The 25,909-nt window shown below is 39.6% G+C and overlaps 1 long non-coding RNA gene across 6 annotated transcripts in view; it reads right to left on the bottom strand.

Moving 5' to 3' along the window:
* The window catches only part of LOC127300909 (uncharacterized), a 191,362-nt gene extending 172,614 nt beyond the window's left edge, over positions 1–18,748 (bottom strand). For 2 of the 6 annotated variants that reach the window (XR_011748705.1, XR_011748710.1), the window contains exons 1-3: positions 17,090–18,748; positions 16,261–16,920; positions 13,400–15,905 (exon numbers count right to left, since the gene is read on the bottom strand). This is a non-coding gene — a long non-coding RNA (uncharacterized lncRNA). The remainder of the gene's footprint in view (positions 1–13,399; positions 15,906–16,260; positions 16,921–17,089) is intronic. The other 4 variants (XR_011748706.1, XR_011748707.1, XR_011748708.1 and 1 more) reach the window with 4 other exon arrangements.
* Between the last annotated feature and the right edge of the window lie 7,161 nt (positions 18,749–25,909).

Below are 25,909 nucleotides of genomic sequence, written 5' to 3'. Positions count from 1 at the left end.
CCACTCCTTCTTTATATAAGTGTGGGTCATCCCAAAAATAATGCCTCAAGTCATAAAAGAACTTCCTCCTTTGCTGAGCTGAAAAGGTTGGAGGCAAGTACTTGGAAACAATAAAGTTAGCATAATCAGCATACCAAGGGCTATCTCACGAGCTCACCTTTATTACAGCCAATTGTTCATTTGGAAAACTATCATTAACAGGAACAGGATCATAGGCAATATTTTCCAATCTAGACAAATTATCAGCAACAGGATTATCAGCACCTTTCCTATCTACAATATGTAAATCAAATTCTTGCAACAGAAGCACCCATCTAATAAGCCTTGGCTTAGCATCTTTCTTTTGCATAAGGTATCTAATTGCAGCATGATCAGTATGGATTGTAACTTTTGAATCAACAATATAAGATCTAAACTTATCACAAGCAAAGACTACGGCTAATAATTCTTTCTCAGTAGTCGCATAATTTCTTTGAGCGGCATCAAGAGTTTTACTAGCATAATGAATAACATTCAACTTTTTATCTACTCGCTGTCCTAGAACAGCGCCTACAGCAAAATCACTAGCATCACACATAATTTCAAAAGGTAAGTTTCAATCAGGAGGTTCAACTATAGGAGCAGTTGTTAAGGCTTTCTTTAGAGTTTCAAAAGCTTCCTTACAATCATCATCAAAAACAAAAGGTACATCTTTTTGAAGAAGATTAGTAAGAGGCTTTGAAATCTTGGAGAAGTCTTTAATAAATCTCCTATAAAACCCAGCATGACCAAGAACACTACGAATACCTTTAACATCCCTAGGATAGGGCATCTTCTCAATTGCTTCAACCTTAGCTCTATCAACTTCAATACCTCTCTCAGAAATTTTATGTCCCAATACAATTCCTTCATTAACCATAAAATGGCATTTCTCCCAATTAAGAACAAGGTTAGTTTCTTCACACCTCTGCAAAAATTTATCAAGGTTCCGCAAGCAATTATCAAGAGAATTCCCATAGACAGAAAAATCATCCATGAATACCTCCACAATATTCTCACAAAAGCCATGAAAAATAGCAGACATGCATCTTTGAAAAGTAGCAGGGGCATTACATAAACCAAAAGGCATACGTCTATAAGCATAAGTTCCATAGGGACAAGTGAAAGTGGTTTTCTCTTGATCCTTAGTTTTAACAGCAATTTGTGAAAACCCAGAATAACCATCAAGAAAGCAAAAATGAGTATTTTTAGATAACCTTTCTAACATTTGATCAATAAAAGGCAAAGGGTAATGATCTTTCTTAGTAACCTTATTAACTTTTCGATAATCAATGCACATTCTATACCCTACAACTACTCTTTGAGGTATGAGCTCATCATTATCATTAGGCACAACAGTCATTCCTCCTTTCTTAGAAACACAATGCACAGGACTAACCCATCTACTATCAGCAATAGGATATATAATACCAGCTTCAAGAAGTCTTAATACCTCATTTCTTACCACATCCTTCATCTTAGGAATTAGACGACGCTGATGTTCAACAACAGGCTTTGCATCATCTTCCATATTAATGGCATGTTGGCAAATAGAGGGAGAAATCCCCTTCAAATCATCAAGAGTGTAGCCAATAGCTCCTCGGTGTTTCTTCAGTATTTCCAATAACCTTTCTTCTTCAAACTCTGAAAGCTTAGAACTAATAATAACAGGATATATTTTCTTATCATCAATATGAGCATATTTAAGATTATCAGGCAATGGTTTTATCAAAAACAGGATCTTCTTTTGGTGGCAATGTTGTACCTAGATCTTCTACCGGTAAATCATGCTTAAGAATAGGTTGACGAAGGAAAATTTCATCAAGCTCATTTCTTTCTTCCCTAAAAACTTCACTCTCACTATTCTCCAAATGTTGCTGCAAAGGATTATTAGGAGCAAGAGCAATAGATGCACACTGTTCAACTCTAAAATCATTATTAGGCGAATCAGCTTTATAAGGAGTTTTGGCAAATTTAGAGAAATTAAACTCATAAGATTCACCAGCAAATTTAGTCAAAATTTTCTCTTTCTTGCAATCTATAACAGCTCCACAAGTATTTAGAAAAGGTCTACCAAAAATGATAGGACAATATTTACTAGCAGCAGAACCAAGTACCAAAAAGTCAGCAGGATATTTAATCTTACCACATAGAACTTCCACATCTCGAACAATACCAATTGGAGAGATAGTTTCTCTATTAGCCAGCCGAATAACCACAACAATATCTTCAAGTTCACAAGAACCAATTTCGTGCATAATCTCCGTGTAAAGTTCATAAGGAATTGCACTAATACTTGCACCAATATCGCATAAACCATAATAACAATGATCACCAATTCTAACAGATAGCATAGGAACACTAGCTTTCCTAGACTTATTAGGATGTGAAACAATATTAGAAGCATCTTCACAGAAAATAATATGACCATCTTCCACATTTTCAGTCACAAGATCTTTAACAATTGCAATAGCAGGTTCAACTTTTAGCTGCTCCTCAGGTTCTATAGGTTTCTTTTCACTTTTATGAACCGCACTATTTATAACAGAGTACTCCTTCATCTTAGCAGGGAAAGGAGTTTTTTCAATATAAGCTTCAGGAATAACATGATCAACAGTTTCAACTACAAAACATTTATTTATAGATGAATCAATTTTATCTTTATACGGTTCATGATACTTATCAAAATTCTTCTTAGGCAATTCATAATGAGAGGCAAAAGCTTTATAAAGATTTGCAGCAACTTGAGAATCAAGACCATAAGTAGCACTCATATTACGAAATTTATCAGTATCCATAAAAGCTTCAATGCATTTATAATCATAATTTATACCTGATTCTCTATCTTTGTCGTTCTCCCATCCTTCAGTATTCTCCTGGATCCGATTAAGAAGGTCCCTTTTAAACTCTTCTTTGTTGCATGTAAATGATCCAGAACAAGAAGTATCCAGCAAGGTCTTGTCTTGAAAAGAAAGTCTTGCATAGAAATTATCAATAATAATATTACCAGGAAGCTCATGAATGGGGCATTTGAGCATTAAAGACTTCAATCTCCCCCACGCTTGGGCGATACTCTCTCCATCATGAGGCCAAAAATTATATATGCGGTTCCGATCCTTGTGAATTTCACTTGGAGGATAGAACTTAGAATAAAACCGGGGCACTATATCATTCCATTCAAGAGAATCCCCATTATCCAGTAATTTATACCAATGCGCCGCTTTACCAGACAGCGATATAGAGAATAATTTCTTCCTCACTTCATCCATAGCAATACGTGCACACTTGAATAAACCGCATAATTCATGTAAGAACATTAAATGATCTCCAGGATGGACGGTTCCATCCCCTGTATAGCGGTTATCCACAACACGTTCAATAATTTTCATAGGTATTTTGTATGGTATTTCTTCCTCACCTGACGCCTCATCCACTACCTTTGCAGTAGTAGTAGATTTTCCAAATAAAAATTCAAGAGAAGATCTCTCCATAATGAATTATAGCAGCAGGCAGGAATAAAATCAGCACAAACAGTAAAAGTTTCCCTTACCAATTCCACTTACCAATAGCGCTTCACTCCCCGGCAACGGCGCCAGAAAATAGTCTTGATGACCCACAAGTATAGGGGGTGTATCGTAGTATTTTCGATAAGTAATAATGTCGATCCCAACGAGGAGCAGAAGGTGTTGACAAGCAGTTTCGATGAAGGATTCACTATAAATGCTCACAGACAAGTATTCAGGGGGTTTTGATGTAGCAGTTGAATAAAGTACGAGTAAGTAAAGTGCGAGAGTAACAATTGCAGCGAGTGGCCCAATCCTTTTTAGCACAAAGGACAAGCCGGTTTGTTTACTTATAATGACCAAACGTTCTTGAGGACACACGGGATTTTAGTCTAGTGCTTTCGCTTCATATAGCTAATTAATCTTCATTGTTTTGATAAGTGTTGTGTGGGTGAACCTATGCTAATGCACCGCCCTTCCTAGGAATAATACATACTTGTGATTATACCCCTTGCAAGCATCCGCAACTACAAGAAAGTAATTAAGATAAATCTAACCACAGCCTTAAACTCTGAGATCCTGCTATGTCTCCTGCATCGATATACCAACGGGGGTTCAGGTTTCTGTCACTCCGGCAACCCCGCAATTAGGAAACGAATACAAGATGTATTCCCCTAGGCCCATAAAGGTGAAGTATCATGTAGTCGACGTTCACATGACACCACTAGAAGAATAACACCACAACTTAAATATCATAACATTGAATATTACTCAACCATAATTCACTACTAACATTTAGACTTCACCCATGTCCTCAAGAACTAAACGAACTACTCGCGAGACACCATATGGAACATGATCAGAGGTGATATGATGATGAATAACAATCTGAACATAAACCTTGGTTCAATGGTTTCACTCAATAGCATCAATAACAAGTAGAAATCAATACCGGGAGAGTTTCCCCTATCAAACAATCAAGATCCAACCCAAATCGTTACAGCGGTGACGAGGTGCAGCATTGGAGACGGCGGTGATGATGATGATGATGATGACGATGGCGATGGAGATGATGTCCAGCTCGATGACGGTGACGATGGCATCGATTTCCCCCTCCGGGAGGGAATTTCCCCGGCGGATCTCAGCCTGCCGGAGAGCTCTTTTCTCTCTGGTGTTCTCTGCCCCGCAGAGGCGGCTGTGTCTCTTCGCGACTATCCCCCTGGAGCTTAGGTTTTCGGGACGAAGATGTACGCGAAGGAGAGGAGGCCAGAGGGGGCTGTGGGCCCCCTCCCCACAAGGCGGCGCGGCCAGGCCTTGGCCCGCGCCGGCCTGTGAGGTGGGCCCATGGCGGCCCTCCTCGGCTCCCCCTTCTGGCTCCCTTCGTCTTCTGGAAAAATAGGAATTTTCATATAATTTCCGTCAATTGTTGATCTTCCGAAATATTGCATTCTGACGGCGCTTTTTCCAGCAGAATCCTGACTCCGGTGCGCGATCCTCCAATAATCATGAAACATGCAAAATAGATGAAATAACATAAGTATCATCTCCAAATATGAAATATATCAATGAATAACAGCAAATTATGATATAAAATAGTGATGCAAAATGGACGTATCAATTGTACATAGAGGATGACATGCGGGTCCCATGAGTCAGCAGCTTACTCAACGTTTCCAAGGCGGCAGGGGATCAAAAAAATCCAATAAAAAACTTTTAGAGTACATAGAGGATGACATGCGGGTCCCATGAGCCAGCAGGTTCCTCAATGTTTCAAACGTGGCATGAGATCGAAAGAAAAAGGCAAGTGACCAAATATCAGGATGCAAAAATAATTCAAGAAAAGAAACTTGATTGTACATAGAGGCTGACATGTGTGACTGATACGTCTCCGACGTATCGATAATTTCTTATGTTCCATGCTTGTTTTATGACAATACCTACATGTTTTGTTCACACTTTATGATGATTTTATGCATTTTCCGGAACTAACCTATTGACGAGATGCCGAAGTGCCAGTTCCTGTTTTCTGCTGTTTTTGGTTTCAGAAATCCTAGTAAGGAAATATTCTCGGAATTGGACGAAATCAACGCCCAGAGTCTTAAAATTCCACGAAGCTTCCTGAACACCCGAGAGCCACCAGAGGAGGGCCCTGTGGGCCCCAGATGATAGGCCGGTGCGGCCAGCGTGTGGGCCGCGCCCCCCTACTGTGTCGCCACCTCGTCGACCTTCCGACTCTGCCTCTTCGCCTATATAAAGGTCCCTGACCTAAAACATCGATACGGAAAAGCCACGGTACGAGAAACCATCCAGAGCTGCCGCCATCGCGAAGCCAAGATCTAGGGGACAGGAGTTTCTGTTCCGGCACGCCGCCGGGACGGGGAAGTGCCCCCGGAAGGCTTCTCCATCGACACCACAGCCATCTTCATCACCGCTGTTGTCTCCCATGAGGAGGGAGTAGTTCTCCATCGAGGCTAAGGGCTGTACCGGTAGCTATGTGGTTAATCTCTCTTCCTATGTACTTCAATACAATAATCTCATGTGCTGCCTTACATGATTGAGATTCATATGAGTTTTGTATCACAATTCATCTATGTGCTACTCTAGTGATGTTATTAAAGTACTCTATTCCTCCTGCACAGTGTAATGGTGACAGTGTGTGCATCGTGTAGTACTTGGCGTAGGTTATGGTTATGATCTCTTGTAGATTATGAAGTTAACTATTACTATGATGGTATTGATGTGATCTATTCCTCCTTTCATAGTGTGAAGGTGACAGTGTGCATGCTATGTTAGTACTTGGTGTAGTTGTGTTGATCTATCATGCACTCTAAGGTTATTTAAACATGAATATCGAATATTGTGGAGCTTGTTAACTCCGGCATTGAGGGTTCGTGTAATCCTACACAATTAGTGGTGTTCATCATCCAACAACAGAGTGTAGAGTATAGCATTTATCTATTCTGTTATGTGATCAATGTTGAGAGTGTCCACTAGTGAAAGTATAATCCCTAGGCCTTGTTCCTAAATACTGCAATCATCGCTTATTTACTGTTTTACTGCATCTGTACTGCCTGCAATATCACCACCATCAACCACACGCCAGTCGTAGCATCAAGCTATTTTCTGGTGCCGTTATTATTGCTCATATACATTCATACCACCTGTATTTCACTATCTCTTCGCCGAACTAGTGCACCTATACATCTGACAAGTGTATTAGGTGTGTTGGGGACACAAGAGACTTCTTGCTTTGTGGTTGCAGGGTTGCATGAGAGGGATATCTTTGACCTCTTCCTCCCTGAGTTCGATAAACCTTGGGTGATCCACTTAAGGGAAACTTGCTGCTGTTCTACAAACCTCTGCTCTTGGAGGCCCAACACTGTCTACAAGAATAAAAGCACCCGTAGACATCAAGCACTTTTCTGGCGCCGTTGCCGGGGAGGAAAGGTAAAAGGTACTCACACTCCGGATCTCGGCTACTAAGCTATTTTCCGGCGCCGTTGTAAGTACTCGAAGCTATTTCCTTTAGATCCTGCAATTGCATCTTTTTGTTTCTTGTTTTACACTAGTTTGGCATAATGGAAAGCAACATGGAGCTTTTTATTCTTTTTCCTGAGTTAAGACATGGATGGTTTGATTCGAAAATTAAAAAACCCATGGAACATATTAGTATGAACACTTTGAACACCATTGTTGTTAATGATATGGAAAATTCTAAGCTTGGGGAAGCTGTTTTTGATGAGCATGATCTTTTTAGTCCCCCAAGCATTGAGGAGAAAATTTACTTTGATGATACTTTGCCTCCTATTTATGATGATTATAATGATAATAGTCTTTTGGTGCCGCCTGTTATGGAGGATAAATTTGATTATGATTACAATATGCCTCCTATATATAATGATAGCTACTTTGTTGAATTTGCTCCCACTACAACTAATAAAATTGATTATGCTTATGTGGAGAGTAATAATTTTATGCATGAGACTCATGATATGAATGCTTTATGTGATAGTTATATTGTTGAGTTTGCTCATGTTGCTACTGAAAGTTATTATGAGAGAGGAAAATATGGTTGTAGAAATTTTCATGTTACTAAAATGCCTCTCTATGTGCTGAAATTTTTGAAGCTACACTTGTTCTATCTTCCTATGCTTGTTACTTTGTTCTTCATGAACTTGTTTATTTACAAAACTCCTATGCATAGGAAGCATGTTAGGCTTAAATTTGTTTTGAATTTGCCTCTTGATGCTCTCTTTTGCTTCAAATACTATTTCTTGCGAGTGCATCATTAAAACTGTTGAGCCCATCTTAATGGCTATAAAGAAAGAACTTCTTGGGAGATAACCCATGTATGTATTTTGCTACAGTAATTTTGTTTTATATTTGAGTCTTGGAAGTTGTTACTACTGTAGCAACCTCTCCTTATCTTTATTTTATTGCTTTTTTGTACCAAGTAAAGTCTTTGATAGCAAGGTTGATACTAGATTTGGATTACTGCGCAGAAACATATTTCTGTCTGTCATGAATCTGGGCCTAATTCTCTGTAGGTAACTCAGAAAATTATGCCAATTTACGTGAGTGATCCTCAGATATGTACGCAACTTTCATTCAATTTGAGAATTTTCATTTGAGCAAGTCTGGTGCCTCTTAGAAATTCGTCTTTACGGACCGTTCTGTTTTGACAGATTCTGCCTTTTATTTCGCATTGCCTCTTTTGCTGTGTTGAATGGATTTCTTTGTTCCATTAACTTTCAGAAGCTTTGTGAAATGTCCAGAAGTGTTAAGAATGATTGTGTCACCTCTGAACATGTGAGTTTTTTATTATGCACTAACCCTCTAATGAGTTGTTTTGAGTTTGGTGTGGAGGAAGTTTTCAAGGGGCAAGAGAGGAGGATGATACAATATGATCAAGAAGAGTGAAAGCTTTAAGCTTGGGGATGCCCCGGTGGTTCACCCCTGCATATTTCAAGAAGACTCAAGCATCTAAGCTTGGGGATGCCTTGGGCATCCCCTTCTTCATCGACAAATTATCAGGTTCCTCCCTTGAAACTATATTTTTATTCGGTCACATCCTATGTACTTTATTTGGAGCGTCTGTTTGTTTTTGTTTTTGTTTTTGTTTTTGTTTTTGTTTGAATAAATGCTTGTGTGGGAGAGAGACACGGTCCACTGGTTCATATGAACACATGTGTTCTTAGCTTTTAATTTTCATGGCGAAGGTTGAAACTGCTCCGTTAATTGTTATATGGTTGGAAACGGGAAATGCTACATGTAGTAATTGGTATGATGTCTTGAATAACTTGATACTTGGCAATTGTTGTGCTCATGTTTAAGCTCTTGCATCATATACTTTGCACCAATTAGTGAAGAAATACATAGAGCTTGCTAAAATTTGGTTTGCATGATTGGTCTCTCTAAGGTCTAGATATTTTCTAGTAAAGGTCGAACAACAAGGAAGACGGTATATAGTCTTATAATGCTTGCAATATGTTCTTATGTGAGTTTTGATGTACTAGTTCATACTTGTGTTTGTTTCAAACAACCTTGCTAGCCTAAGCCTTGTATTGAGAGGGAATACTTCTCGTGCATCCAAATCCTTGAGCCAAACACTATGCCATTTGTGTCCACCATACCTACCTACTACATGGTATTTCTCCGCCATTCCAAAGTATATTGCTTGAGTGCTACCTTTAAATTTCTATCCTTTATCTTTGCAATATATAGCTCATGGGACAAATATCCTAAAAACTATTGTGGTATTGAATATGTAGTTATGTATCTTATCTCTTATAAGTTGCTTGTTGTGCGATAACCATGTTCCTGGGGACGCCATCAACTACTCTTTGTTGAATATCATGTGAGTTGCTATGCATGTCCGTCTTGTTTGAAGTAAGGGCGATTTACCATGAGTTGAATGGTTTGAGCATGCATACTGTTAGAGAAGAACATTGGGCCGCTAACTAAAGCCATGATCCATGGTGGAAGTTTCAGTTTTGGACAAATATCCTTAATCTCATATGAGAAAATTAATTGTTGTTGAATGCTTATGCATTAAAGAGGAGTCCATTATCTGTTGTCTATGTTGTCCCGGTATGGATGTCTTAGTTGAGAATAATCAAAAGCGAGAAATCCAATGCGAGCTTTCTCCTTAGACCTTTGTACAGGCGGCATAGAGGTACCCCTTTGTGACACTTGGTTAAAACATATGTATTGCGGTGATAATCCAGGTAATCCGAGCTAATTAGGACAAGGTGCGTGCACTATTAGTATACTATGCATGAGGCTTGCAACTTGTAGGATATAATTTACATGATGCATATGCTTTATTACTACCGTTGACAAAATTGTTTCTTGTTTTCAAAACCAAAGCTCTAGCACAAATATAGCAATCGATGCTTCCCTCTGCGAAGGGCCTTTCTTTTACTTTTATGTTGAGTCAGTTCACCTATTTCTCTCCATCTCAAGAAGCAAACACTTGTGTGAACTGTGCATTGATTCCTACATACTTGCATATTGCACTTATTATATTACTTTATGTTGACAATATCCATGAGATATGCATGTTGGAAGTTGAAAGAAACCGCTGAAACTTAATCTTCCTTTGTGTTGCTTCAATGCCTTTACTATGAATTTATTGCTTTATGAGTTAACTCTTATGCAAGACTTATTGATGCTTGTCTTGAAAGTACTATTCATGAAAAGTCTTTGCTATATGATTCAATTGTTTACTCATTGTCTTTACCATTGCTTTGAATCGCTGCATTCATCTCATATGCTTTACAATAGTATGATTAAGATCATGTTGGTAGCATGTCACTTCAGAAATTATCTTTGTTATCGTTTACCTACTCGGGGACGAATAGGAACTAAGCTTGGGGATGCTGATACGTCTCCGACGTATCGATAATTTCTTATGTTCCATGCTTGTTTTATGACAATACCTACATGTTTTATTCACACTTTATGATGATTTTATGCGTTTTCCGGAAATAACCTATTGACGAGATGCCGAAGTGCCAGTTCCTGTTTTCTGCTGTTTTTGGTTTCAGAAATCCTAGTAAGGAAATATTCTCGGAATTGGACGAAATCAACGCCCAGAGTCTTAAAATTCCACGAAGCTTCCTGAACACCCGAGAGCCACCAGAGGAGGGCCCTGTGGGCCCCAGATGATAGGCCGGCGCGGCCAGGGTGTTGGCCGCGCCCCCCTACTGTGTCGCCGCCTCGTCGACCTTCCGACTCCGCCTCGTCGCCTATATAAAGGTCCCTGACCTAAAACATCGATACGAAAAAGTCACGGTACGAGAAACCATCCAGAGCCGCTGCCATCGCGAAGCCAAGATCTGGGGGACAGGAGTCTCTGTTCCGGCACGCCGCCGGGACGGGGAAGTGCCCCCGGAAGGCTTCTCCATCGACACCACTGCCATCTTCATCACCGCTGCTGTCTCCCATGAGGAGGGAGTAGTTCTCCATCGAGGCTAAGGGCTGTACCGGTAGCTATGTGGTTAATCTCTCTTCCTATGTACTTTAATACAATAATCTCATGATCTGCCTTACATGATTGAGATTCATATGAGTTTTGTATCACAATTCATCTATGTGCTACTCTAGTGATGTTATTAAAGTACTCTATTCCTCCTGCACGGTGTAATGGTGACAGTGTGTGCATCGTGTAGTACTTGGCGTAGGTTATGATTATGATCTCTTGTAGATTGTGAAGTTAACTATTACTATGATGATATTGATGTGATCTATTCCTCCTTTCATAGTGTGAAGGTGACAGTGTGCATGCTATGTTAGTACTTGGTGTAGTTGTGTTGATCTATCATGCACTCTAAGGTTATTTAAACATGAATATAGAATATTGTGGAGCTTGTTAACTCCGGCATTGAGGGTTCGTGTAATCCTACACAATTAGTGGTGTTCATCATCCAACAACAGAGTGTAGAGTATATCATTTATCTATTCTATTATGTGATCAATGTTGAGAGTGTCCACTAGTGAAAGTATAATCCCTAGGCCTTGTTCCTAAATACTGCAATCATCGCTTGTTTACTGTTTTACTGCATCTGTACTGCCTGTAATATCACCACCATCAACCACACGCCAGTCGTAGCATCAAGCTATTTTCTGGTGCCGTTATTATTGCTCATATACATTCATACCACCTGTATTTCACTATCTCTTCGCCGAACTAGTGCACCTATACATCTGACAAGTGTATTAGGTGTGTTGGGGACATAAGAGACTTCTTGCTTTGTGGTTGCAGGGTTGCATGAGAGGGATATCTTTGACCTCTTCCTCCCTGAGTTCGATAAACCTTGGGTGATCCACTTAAGGGAAACTTGCTGCTGTTCTACAAACCTCTGCTCTTGGAGGCCCAACACTGTCTACAAGAATAGAAGCACCCGTAGACATCAGGGACCTATGAGCCAGCAGAGTCCTCAACGTTTCAAAGGCGGCAGGGGATCAAAAGAAAAAGGAAATAGCCAAAAATCAGAGGGTGAAAAAAAAACCAAGAAAATGAACTTTTATAGTACATAGAGGATGACATGCGGGTCCCATGAGCCTGCAGGTTCCTCAACGTTTCAAACGTGGCATGAGATCGAAAGAAAAAGGCAAGTGACCAAATATCAGGAGCCAAAAATAATTCAAGAAAAGAAACTTGATTGTACATAGAGGATGACATGCAGGTCCCAATTAGCAGCAGCGGTATCACCGTTTGAGAAGCAGCAGGGGATAGAAAGAAAAAGGCAAGTGACCAAATATGAGGTGCCAAAAAAATCCAAGAAAAGAATGTTTTATAGTACATAGAGGATGACATGCGGGTCCCATTTAGCAGCAGCGGTATCACCGTTTGAGAGGCGGCAGGGGATCGAAAGAAAAAGGCAAGTGATCAAATATGAGGTGCCAAAAAATCCAAGAAAAGAAAGTTTTATAGTACATAGAGGATGACATGCGGGTCCCATTTAGCAGCAGCGGTATCATCATTTGAGAGGCGGCAGGGGATCGAAAGAAAAAGGTAAGTGACCAAATATGAGGTGCCAAAATATCCAAGAAAAGAAAGTTTTATAGTACATAGAGGATGACATGTGGGTCCCATTTAGTAGCAGCGGTCTCACCGTTTGTGAGGCGGCAGGGGATCGAAAGAAAAAGGTAAGTGACCAAATATGAAGTGCCAAAAAAAATCCAAGAAAAGAAAGTTTTATAGTACATAGAGGATGACATGCGGGTCCTATTTAGCAGCAGCGGTATCACCGTTTGAGAGGCGGCAGGGGATCGAAAGAAAAAGGTAAGTGACCAAATTTGAGGTGCCAAAAAAAACTCCAAGAAAAGAAAGTTGATTGCTCATAGAGTATGACATGCGGGTCCCATTTAGCAGCAGCGGTCTCAACGTTTCCAAGGCGGCAAGGGATCAAAAGAAAAAGGAAGTAGCCAGAAATTAGGGGGTCAAAAAAATCCAAGAATAGAAAGAATTTTGGTTCATAGAGGATGACATGCGGGACCCATGATCCTGCATCGTAAACGGCTCGATCGGAGAGCGTTGGACGAGATGGCGCGATCGAGAAAAAAAACAATGCCAGAGAGTCTGCCATCTGGGCCCTACATCCCTCGGCGGTGCGGATTTGTGTTGACTCGGCCGGCGAACCCGAGAATTCGAGATGCACCACGTCCCGAGCCACCATACGCAACGTTTTGGCCGCTTTCGTCGGGCTAGGTGGCCTCAAAAACGAGAAAAAAAAACGTTTTGACATGCACAACGGACAGACCCAAAATCGTCGGCCATGGTACACCAGCAACCACGGCGCGACTTCAACTTCGTCGGCCATGACAACTTTTCTTGTAGTGTTCATGCAACAATGACACAAGCATTCTTTTACCTCAATTGCACTCCACCTGAAGAAGAGGATCATAATCATTAGGGTTCATACTCTACTGCATGATGAAACCACCAAACACTGAAATACCAAGTCATTTGATCAGCAGATACATTTAGGAGCAAAAGCTGCAAACTCTTGTTAGAAGGAGAGCATAAAGTGAGAAGCTCCACTATGCTGGTGTATGTCACCATGAATCCCTACTGCCGATGTAAAATTGCGATGGACATGTTAAGACCTATAAAATGGCAACACAAGACATCGATTACCTACACATTATATACTGAAAAGATATGACGACTTATGACCAGAAAAAATAGAAGGACAAACTGGCTGGAAACAACATTTCAATTTCTAGTGAGTTGGCATCAATTTGAGTCAAATGAATGGCGTAACACATGAAGCATAAGCTTCTTTCAACAAAATCTTAGTAGTGCATCATTTTTTTTCACTTAGCATAGAACAAGCCTTTTAAGTTACATGAGGTGAGGTCTAATTCTAATCGAATATCTGAATTAGAGTGGGTAGCCTGAAGCATGTACATGTAACTACTCAGCCTAGTTCAGCATACGTACTTTTCTGTCAAGAATCACGCAGCCAATTCTTAGGCAGTTCTCAGCCAATTCTACAGAAAAGGACTTGATGATTATATTCGAGTATAATCCACAATATCTACATGAGAAGAAAACACAAACAACACAATTTAGTAGTTCAAAAAAATCATTTAACAGACAATAATTTAACTTTCACAAACTCCAGTGATCTTAATTGAGATCAGATGGGTAGAGAACCAAAAGCAATTTGTGTACGTTCCGGCACCATGCTTCTCTTCCCAAACACCCGACATACCTTCCAATGATGAACTATTATAACTGTCGGTGTTATTAATTCTGATTTACTATGGCATCTCTCATATGTAAGGCTAGAGAACCGAGTGAATTGTAACTAAATTAATTCAAATGGCAAAACATGATTTAGAGATTTGGAAGTACTACTGAACAACAAATGAAAGATGAAATAGTAGAGCACCAGCCATGCCTAGGTTTTGTATAAACAAAATTGTGCAGGGCGCGGGTCCACATTTTACATAATCATACCAAGATTTAAGGTTTTCATTTTATTAATCCACAAACCATTCATATTAACAGGATAAAGTAAGAAGAATTTCAGAAACTACCTATATTCTGTAACAATCTATACTACTAACATAGTAACAGGGGTCAAGAAATTGTGTGCTCCCAAATTATATACCTAGAAATAGTGACAGTCACTAAACTGCAAATTACACAAGGCTCAAGTTATACGCATCTAATGGATTCACCCAGTCAATGAACTGAGTTATGTGTGCACTACAAAGTTTTGAGCAGAGCCTAAGCAGCACTCCTTTTTCCCTTTATTATAAAAAATAGCACAATTGCAATTCATAGATCTTAATATAACCACAAACAGAATCAGCTGCCAAAATCCCATGTAAAACTAACATGGGCTTCTCTGAAACAAACTGCAAAAAAATAGACTCAATAGTTTCCTAGCTCCTCGTGATCCCCCTATGATGCTGCACTCATATCCTGAAAGTAAAATCAAAACAATACACAAGTTACTATGGAAGCAAACAATATTGTGCAAAATTGGCCTCTAATTATTCTGAGTCAAAGGTTAATTCTCGAATAATGACTTCTAAAAATAGTGGGTAATTCATGAGCAGATGCACTTAAACTTTGCCCATTTCAGAAATAAAAGAGAACTTGTATATGTGTGCATCATTATTATTTTTGTCTCCTCAAGTCCACCTTTTTATTTACTAACAAGAGTTGTATATGTATACACCATTGTTGTGACTATGATGTAGTGCAGCTGGTGAAGTAGTAGAAAGTAATGGTCGTATGCGGTTAAAAGCACCTGATTTTTGGTGAAATTTCCATCCTCCTGCTCATAGGTACACATGTAAAATCGGATAAGAAAAAAATACGACACAAGAGAGAGAAACAACAAAGAACAAAGGAAGCACAAAGATGCCTTCAAATAGAAACACCAGTCGTTCTACAGTTCTAACCCGACTTAATTTAGGGATTATGGTGTTGTTGTTTTTAGAGAATGACCGGTCGAAACGAATCTAATGTCAATAATTTGTGCATACGGGGATTTAATCTGTCAAGTGTGAATATCACTACACAACGGTAGATGGTAATATGAGGTACCAACAGAATGCTGCCGAGCTCTGTTTACTATCAACGACGGATATAAGCAGGATTGGCTTGGTAGGAAACTATTTTTGTACAAATTCATTTTAAGTCTGGCTTTCTAATATTTTCCATGTTTAGCCTTGGAGTTCTCCTACAAATAAGCACATCAAGCTGTCGAAACAAGACCGGCAATACACCTTCATGTCTTGATGACACGTCCATACCTATTTAGTGATTGGATGTTGAACCAAAATGGGCTTACCAATTTAAATGTCTATACCTCCTGAACAATCCCAAGTTGCGGATGATTGACTTCATGACTACACCTGCGGGGTCAAATTTAAACACGGACATCGGTCAATCGAAGTCAGAGCAAGTGGCAACATCATTGAGAAGATATTGAGGAGTGTTAACGAGAATCTTTCTTTTCTTCTAAATATTTACTGGTACATATATCCAAGGTTCAAACATTCATGGTTGAAAGAACAAACTGGAGCCAAGTCTTATATTATCTTATTTGGTAGTCGGTAGAATTATTCACCTTTACTTTATCTAGGTAGCTTGTGTGGATTTTACATCACACTTAATTCAGCAACTAACACAGGTAAGCCATAGCAGCAGATAAAATCGTGTGTGCAGATTCAAAGGAGTTGCAGAAACATTGTTGGTAAAGAAAAACACCTGACGCAATGAATCAGATTGATGTAGATGTGGTGCCTGCAGCCAAACAGTCGGGGAAGGAGGAAGACATCATGTGCACACCATCCGGTCTTGCCAGTGAGGGAGGAACAAGATGGACGGCGCGGCGTTTCCGGTGAGGTTGGCAATGGCTCTGCACTTAGAGGTATCCGGTGGCGGCAGCAGGTGTGGTTCCCGGATCCAAGAGAGCTCAGCCCCCATCTTGCTACTCACTCACAGGCAAGACCAGATGACGTGCACCACACCTAGAGTACCACCCATCAACTCCACAGTGCTCCTTTTTTTTACAGGAAACTATGGTTAGCAATGAGAATGAATGTAAATGTTGATCCTTTATTCTCGTTGCGAACCACAATTAAGAGTACCACCCAGCAACTCCACCTAAATTATTGCGGAAATTCAGTGAAATAGTTCTAGAATTTTATAAATCACACTAGGCCTGCTTTTGCTACAGCTAACACTCAAATAATTATCGTTGTGTTCCCAAGTTTAGTATTTAATACATACCTAATATCTTAACTTTGTATTTTAGATGAATCAGTAATTGGAACCGAGAGAAAACAAACCAATTGCTTGAAAATCACAAGGCCAAGCCCTGTCCCACAATATTTTCTTGCATGATCAGTACTGGTTTGCATACACCTGTTGAACAGAAACGGCAATGACTTCTCTACGGATGAACATAACTTGGAAAATATGCATCAGGAAAATATAAAAACACTGAACTTATGCTAAATCGTGGAAAATATCATTAACTTGGAGATATTGTGTGACTGTTTTCCTTATTAAAATAATGCAAAACATGCCATACCCATGCTAAATCGTGGAGATCTCTTACTGGTAAAGTGATGTTCTTCAATGCGAATGACACTTCTGCTTATCCTAATGGCATAGACTGCAGTGACGTTCTAATAACAAAAAATGAAATCAAGCAAAGACATGGTGTATATTCACTTTACTGTTCATGCAAGACACTGAACTTATGAACATCACACCTATTTGTCTGCTGCCAATTCAAGAACCCACTTATGAAAGATGTCATGAATTTTAAATGCCGAGCAAGGGATTACATTAAAATTATCAGTAATATCGGAAAGAGTATCATGTTAAACACAATTAATAAGATACACCATCCTTCTAGTAAAATTAGCACGTTAACTACAGTTAGATTCAAGTGTGCAAATCGGTACATAAATGTAATTCCGCATAGCAGTGTCATTCTCCAGCAATGATTCTGATTTTCATGAAAATGTAACTATTATTTCATAGAATATACTATATAGCATCATTCTGTAGTAACGATGGCATCTGTTAAACATTTGCAGCAGTACTACTTCTCCTTTTAGAGAGAGAACTTAGTTTAATCAAAGACTGAATGATGTTACACAAGAAGTATGATATTACCTCAAGCACTTTAAGTACAGAAAATGAAACGACATGAAGAACAACCCAAATAAAGTGTGTGGTAGATTCAAATCTGGATGTACTGGTGTGCTAAAAGCCTGCAAGGAACATTTGTACGTGCATCTTTTATTCATAAACTAACAAAATGTTAGTCCAAGTGATTCCACTGAACTTGCTTCAATTGGTACATATATCCAAGTGATTCCACTGAACTCCATACTAACATCTTGTTGCAGCCACAATATAAAGAGGCAATTAAAAATACGAAGAGAGGATTGAGATCACTGCAAGGTGACGTCCCAAAGGATTTGGTGAGTAGCCATGCAGAAGAGGCTTCTATCGTTGGAGATGGCATTCACATACATTCATTCATGACAATGACGAGATGTATAGGGAGAGGGAGGGAGACTGGAGGAGGAACAGGGATCGTACCCTTGTTGGTGGTTGGTCGTGCCTGCTCCAATGCCCCTTATCGCTGCTCCGTAGTCGATGTAGTCCTGCACTTGACCGCGGTGACCATCCAAAGATGTTAATGGAAGAGGTAAAATCAGGAAGATTGGGCACCTTCTTCGCCCTGCCCAAACAGAACAGGCCCCCGGAAGGCGGAGGACGGCGGAGATACGGGAGGCATCGAGGGTGCAGAGGCGAGGGCCTCGAAGGACGCAGCGGCGCAGGAACGAGGATCGAGGGTTGAGGCAGGCGACGGCCCCCGTGATGCTGCCCACCAGGCGAGGGCCTCGGAGGACGTAGCGGCGCAGGAACGAGGTGTCGGATTGGCGGATTTCGCCGGCGCGGGCGCAGACTGAGGATGTGTAGGGGTAGCCGACGGCGTAGTTCCCGTGGAGCCACTCCTCCTCGGTCTGGCCTGGCGGCGGTGACGATTCCCCAAGGCACAGGCGCAACTCGGAGAGCTTCCCACACGTACGGCCGCGAGAGGTAGGTGGTGGCGCCGACGCACGTGGTGGAGTGATGGAGTCCGGCGGCGGCCACCTGGGAGGAAGAGAAAGGGATTGTGGAACCCTAGCTCTCGTCTCGCACGAAAGGGGGGAAAAGGATTGTGAGTTAATTCCCCAATTTGCAAGGGACCAAAGTGCAAAAGGCACAGTGACGGGAGTTTGGTTGACGACCAAAATTTGATGTATTGAGAGAGGTAGGCAGAATAAGGAACATATTCCTCCTTTTTAAGTAGTGTAGATTTTAAGTAGTGTAGATACTGGAAGGGGTGCGGATGCTAACCCGAAGGTGGACTTTTTAGGCATAGATGCATGCTGGATAGCGGTCTATATACTTTGTCGTAATGCCCAATTGAATTTCACACTACTCATCATAATATGTATGTGCATTGTCATGCCATCTTTATTTGTCAATTGCTCAACTGTAATTTGTTCACCCAACATGCTATTTCTTATTGAAGAGACACCACTAGTGAACTGTGGACCCCGATCCATTCTTTTACATTGAATACAATTTACTGCAATACTTGTTCTTACTGTTCTTTGCAAACATCATCTTCCACACTATACATCTAATCCTTTGTTACAGCAAGCCGGTGAGATTGACAACCTCACTGTTACGTTGGGGCAAAGTATCTTGATTGTGTTGTGCAGGTTCCACGTTGGCGCCGGAATCCCTGGTGTTGCGCCGCACTACACTCCGCCACCATCAACCTTCAACGTGCTTCCTTGACTCCTACTGGTTCGATAAACCTTGGTTTCATACTGAGGGAAACTTGCTGCTGTACGCATCACACCTTCCACTTGGGGTTCCCAACGGACGCGTGCTGTACGCGTATCAACGCTCGTACTCATCCCACCTTAAATCCCCTGCTTAGATATGGAGGCATCGAAGGAGGATCTATAGTGCAACTCGAAGGCCGAGAAGTCAACAACTACGTCAAAGGACAGGACCCTGACAGAAGAGTCAAATACCACATCCAACAAGGAGAAAACCTAGATTAGCAATAGAAGGGAACTAGCTCCCTAAACCTAGCTCCTATTTAGCTAGAATCCATTCATAGCCTCTATAGTTAGTCAAAACCTCTACAAATAGAGTTCGTGATAAGTTAGACTACGCATTGTTCTTTTGGAGCTTATTTGCAGTTTTGCCTCATTGTAAAGTAGGAGGTTGTGCTGATCTTCTGTAAAGAGTCTGTGTGTAACTCTATAGACATGCCTTGGACCCACATATGTTTCGGTTGTACCACTCTGAGGGATGTAATACTAGTGAAATGGTGTTTCATTGGTGCTATGTCAACGACTTGCATACTACACCATACAGTGGTATGCTGGGTCACCACAGTAGGTTATTGTGATATTTAGGGAGTTGGTTCGAATCCATGTTCAATATAGGGTTTGGGTGTGACCGTTTGATCAAACGATTCAACTGAATAGGTGATAAACTAACTTACTTTTATTTGTTTTGTCTAAACAATTGCAATGCATAAGCCAATGATGATTTTTTTAGTATTTGTGATCAATCATGGTGGTTCTTTATTCGGCCAGGGAAACAACCGAGCTTACCTTGATGCTAAGTGGATCTATTTGATTATGTGAGGTTGAGAACTGGTCTTTAGTGTTGTTAGCAAATGTATAAAAATAACTGGACCATCGTCTCAATTGAATAATGAACATTTATTGGCGTTTGCTTGTGAAAACAATTAGAGATTGACTGTTCTTTGTGCATGATGTTGATGACATTAAGAAGATGTGTTGGAGAATAACACAATTGTTCTTTTCATTGATCATGTCACATGACTGCTAACAACCGGTGGCTGATGTGTTCATCGATGACAAAAGTGTAGAATTACCTATGGTGATTTTGTGTCCAAGAAAGGAAGGATAAAAGGCAACGGATATGGACAAATCTATTTGGTGTATGTGAAGATGAAGAGCGAAATTCAGAATAGAGAAATATGCAAATGGTAACATGCATATTTCTATGACAATGAAAATGATCCATATCGATTATCAAGTGATGACGATCTAGCGGCTAAATTGCCTCTCCTTCACCCTCCTCACTTGTCAGATACAATGCTCGGTGTACCAAGAATATTCTACTCGAAAGTTCCGTACTAAACATAACACCATCTATAAAATGGGTTGGACAAAAATTACTACGTTGAGGTTAGAGTTCAAGACATATAATGGCGATTACCTAGTGAGGAGAAAAAAAGAGGTTCCAAAAAAAACTTTACTAATTTCTGTTGGAAGATAATGAAAAGGTCTCAAAACCTTTTTATGTCAAACAAATCAATGGCTATGATTCGTTAATCACTAAATTTAATGGATATGGATTTTGCTTCTTTCCCCCTGATTTTCTAGTAGCTCTAGGGCATTGTACATATAGATCAATATCATACTCATACCTTTATAGATCTCGCGAAATTCAGAATAGAGAAATATGCAAATGGTAACATGCTTTACCCACGCCCATAATCGGTGGGTACCATCATAAATCGTGTCGTGCATATTAGTTCATAATTTCACATTTATCGATAACACATTGAAAAACAATTGTCTCGATAAATAACTGCACCCAAGTATATGACAATACAATTGTCTCAACTCAATAAGTGAAGCACACACCTATACTTAAGACTAAAATGAGTAAGGTTCAGGTATACCCATGGGTACGTGATATTGCATGTAGCATATTCAAGATTTGCCAGGTACAAAAATATGCTTATGGTAGAGTACACTAATCTATAATATCTAAATAGGAGCAATCCACTAAGAGTAATTCTCTCAACATGCAAGGTATCCACCTCATCAATCATCTTTGAGCAATCCTAGATTGCCATGTCATCATGTTCTTCCACACTAAGCATAACTGCCACATCAGCCGAATAATAAAATTAAAGGCCACTATTACGTTCAATGCATCCAATTTCTTTCGGTTCAACTTCCCAGCAAATGACCATGTTTTATTTCGTTCCTGCTTCCACGTACGGCACCACCTCATGCATTGCCTCCATGGGCACGTCACCAAGATTGTTGGTCAACAATTAGACATTTTTTTCTAATGGGGTTCAATAATTAGAAGTTGTGCGACTCTTTTCAATATCCACTAACCAGTCCGTTTATTGCTGTAAGAAACCAAACATCACACAGATATTACTATCCACTGCACCTCTTCGTATTACTATCCAATGCACCTCTTCGTTTCCTTCCACCTCCAAACAGCCATCTTATAGAGATACTGATCATCAAGCCCCTACATATATATATCCCTCCTTCATAGATGTGAAGCCACACCATCGCTAGATGACCAGGTCCTCTTGATTGTCAATGCCCAACCAAGCATTGTAGCCTCATATGCACATCTGGTCAATCCAGAGCAAGGATCAGATGAAACAACACTTGACGTCGCAGCCAGCATCCAACAGGGGCACCGATCAGCTACCTTTCACCTTGGTGACCAACGACCGTTGTAACCACGCAAGGCATAACCTTATCGAACTAATGGCCAACTGAAGTACATAGCAAACCAGTATGGCCGTCGGTAGATTTTATTGGCATTTTTTGGTCCTTCCCACATGTAGCTCTATCTTTTCCATCTATTTATTCATTCTGAATCTTAATCATGAATCGTATGTTGTCCTTTGGCAGATGATGCGGGTACTATTTATGAAAATATACTTTCCAAAGTGTTTCTCTAATTTTGGGGTTCATTCGGAAGTTTTGGTTTGTTTGGTTTCATTGATAGATGTTCGGTGTTCTTCAAAAGAATTATCCTCATGAAATACCAGATGTATTCATTTTGCTTGCATTCCTGCTCTTATATCTTTTTCTAAATCAACTTGCACTTCACTGAGTTATTGTTGCTTTCAATTTCCATAGAAGCCTTTGGTTCTGTACCGTCACACTGTGGTCTACTCCAAAGAGTAGCTTCGTTTTATCATATTAATATAAACTCGAGTAAAAACATATGTACTCTTATATCTATATATGACATCTTCATTTTGAATTTCAATCTATCAATTATTTATATGCGTGTGCAATATTTATTAAATATCCTGCAGCAACGGCGCAGGGCATCATCTAGTTTAATAATATTGACATCCTTAACCAATTACAACTTGCCCCATCAATTTCTTCTATTTTAAATTTAATTTTTCTTTATGGAAATTACTTCCGTATATGGTGGAGAAATTTTGCTGAAAGGCATTTTATCTTTGGCGAAATGCGCCATACATACATTCTGAAACAAACGAAGTATGTACTTCTAAATTGTTTAGTGCAGCCAAACTAAACCCAAAGGAAGTCATTGTTATCCCTTTTTTAATATTAGAGGGATTACTGCTCCTGGTAGGAAGAAATGCCTAGAGGACACTGTTATCCCTTTGAAAGTTGATTATATTGGTTTTCAGGAGACAAAAAAAGAGAATTTCTCTAGGTCTTTCTTAAAATCTATTCTAGGGAATAGAGATTTTGAGTGGAATTTTATGCCTGCAGTTGGGACTGCTGGAGGTATTCTAGTTGGCCTAAATAAGGATATTTTTTAGGTGTTTTCTTGGGACATTAAGTCTTTCTCTATTAGCACAGTTGTTAGGGTTAAAAGTTCTGGTGTGGTAGTAAGGTTAACTACAGTGTATGGCTCCCCTTATGAGGAGGGTAAGGATTCTTTTATTTCAGAATTACATGAATTGTTTTTAAATTGGGATGGCCCTGCCATGATTGGAGGAGATTTTAATTTGGTTAGGTTTTCAGAGTGATAAAAGTAATGGAGTTATAGATTTTAAATGGGCTGACAAGTTTAATGCTTGGATTGATATGTGGGCTTTGGTAGAGATAGGTTTGGCAGGTAGGTCCTTTACTTGGAGTAATAATCAAAATAATAGGATTATGAGTAGGATTGATAGAATTTTTTGCAATACTAGTTTTGAGGCTTTGTTTCCTTTAGGAAGTGCTAGAGCTTTACCCGGACTGGGGAGTGATCATACTCCCATAGTTTGGGACTCTGGTGAGGTGAATGTGCCTAAGAAAAGTAGTTTTAAGTTTGAAAAATGGTGGAGCACTAGGGTAGACTTTTTAGATGTGGTTATTAAAGCCTGGTCTATTCCAGTAAATAGTAATAATCCTCTAGATATTTGGCAGGCTAAGGTGAGGAATTTTAGAAGTTCTGCTAAAGGATGGAGTGCTAATATAGATGCTGAAATTAGGAAAAAGAAAAAATCCCTTATGGAGGAATATGATGAGTTAGATGTGAAAGCAGAAACTCATGAACTCTCTGAGGATGAAGCTGGTAGATTTAAACAAATTCTTGCTGGGCTAAGTTCCTTTTGGATAATTGAGGAAATTAAAGCCAAGCAAAGATCTAGAGATAGAGATGTGTGTGACGGAGATAGAAATATTGCTTATTTTCATGCTTTAGCTAATCAGAGAAGAAGAAAGAAAATGATTCCTATGCTAGAAGGTCCTGATGGGCCTGTAACTGAAACAAAAAAGATGTTAGAGATAGCTAAGGATTTTTATAAAGATCTGTTTGGTGTGGAAGAGAGACCTGATATTAGGCTGTTAGATAATTTTTTCCTACCTGAGGAGAAAGTAACAGTAGAAGAGAATGTGATGTTGGAAAGTAGATTTACTTTGGAAGAGATAAAAGAGGCTGTGTTTGGTTCCTATGCTGATGGAGCACCTGGGCCAGATGGTTTGTCTTTTTTCTTTTATCAAAAGTATTGGGATATTATTGCTTTAGATTTATTACATCTCTTTGAAGCTTGGTTTGATGATAAGCTAGATATTTTTAGGTTAAATTTTGCTATGATTACTTTGATCCCAAAGGAGGATGATGCTAGAACTATGAAGAAATTTAGGCCTATAAGTTTGCTTAATTGTAGTTTTAATATTTTCTGCAAAGTGCTAACAAATAGGTTGGCCAAAATCATAGGGAGATTAATTTCTCCAAATCAATCTGCTTTTATTAAGGGTAGATATATTTTGGAGAGTGTAGTTACTGCACATGAAATTGTTCATGAGGTGCATAGAAGGAAAATGGAAGGTTTTGTGTTTAAAATTGACTATGAAAAGGCATATGATAGAGTTAATCTAGATTTTCTATATGAGGTATTGCATCTTAGGGGTTTTAGCCCCTTCTGGATTAGGCTTATAAAACAGTTGACCATTGGTGGTTCAGTGGGGGTGAAAATAAATGGAGTACAAAGTGATTTCTTTATTACAGGCAAAGGTTTAAGACAGGGGGATCCCTTGTCACCTGGGCTTTTTAATTTTGTAGTCGATGTTTTTTCTAAGATGTTGCTTAAAGGTTGTGAGGTGGGGCTGATAAGGGGCCTTTGCCCGGATTTTGTCCCAGGAGGTGTTATTTGCCTCCAATATGCTGATGATACACTGCTTTTCCTTGAGAAAAGTAATGAGATAGCCACTCATATGAAATGGATTTTAACTTGCTTTGAACAAATCTCTGGCATGAGAATTAATTACCACAAAAGTGAGTTAATTCCTATTAATGTAGAATTAGGGAGTGTACCACTTTCCTGGAAACTTTTGGTTGTGTACTAGGTTCCTTTCCAATTAAATATTTAGGGATTCCTCTTCACTATGATAAGTTGAAAAGGGAGGATTTACAACATTTGATTGATTCCCTTTTAGGTAGGTTAGCTGGCTGGAGAGGGAAGTTATTATCTTCTGCAGCCAAAAGGGAGTTAGTGAGATCAGTATTAGCCAGTATCCCAGTGTATTTGCTATCTTTCTTTAAGTTCCCCAAATGGGCTTTGAATCTTATTAATACACAACTAGCTAATTGCCTATGGAATGATGAGGAAGGGAATAATAAAATACATTTAGCTAATTGGTCTTCTGTATGTATGAGAAAGGAGTTTGGTGGCATGGGGATTCCTAACCTGCAAGACTTAAATTTATGTCTCTTAGGGTATTGGGTTAAGAGATATATACAGGGGGAAGGGACCTTGTGGAGAAAGGTTATAGATTGTAAGTATAATACTAAGGATCCTAATATCCTGTGTTTCCATGATGCACACCCATCTACCTTTTGGAAATGTGTGATGAGTGCTGCAGAAGCTGTGAGGTTTGGGTATAAATAGAAAATAGGAAATGGTAGGAGTGTCAGATTTTGGGAGGATGTTTGGTTTGGTAGTACTAATTTAGCAACTCAGTTTTGGGACATATATTTTGTATCAAATCAACAGACTAAAACTGTTAGGGATATTTGGGATGGAACAAACTTGAGATGTGATTTTAGGAGAAACTTC

Source organism: Lolium perenne, chromosome 7 (assembly GCF_019359855.2).
Source record: "Lolium perenne isolate Kyuss_39 chromosome 7, Kyuss_2.0, whole genome shotgun sequence".
NCBI lineage: Eukaryota > Viridiplantae > Streptophyta > Magnoliopsida > Poales > Poaceae > Lolium > Lolium perenne.
This window is presented reverse-complemented; position numbering and strand designations above follow the sequence as displayed.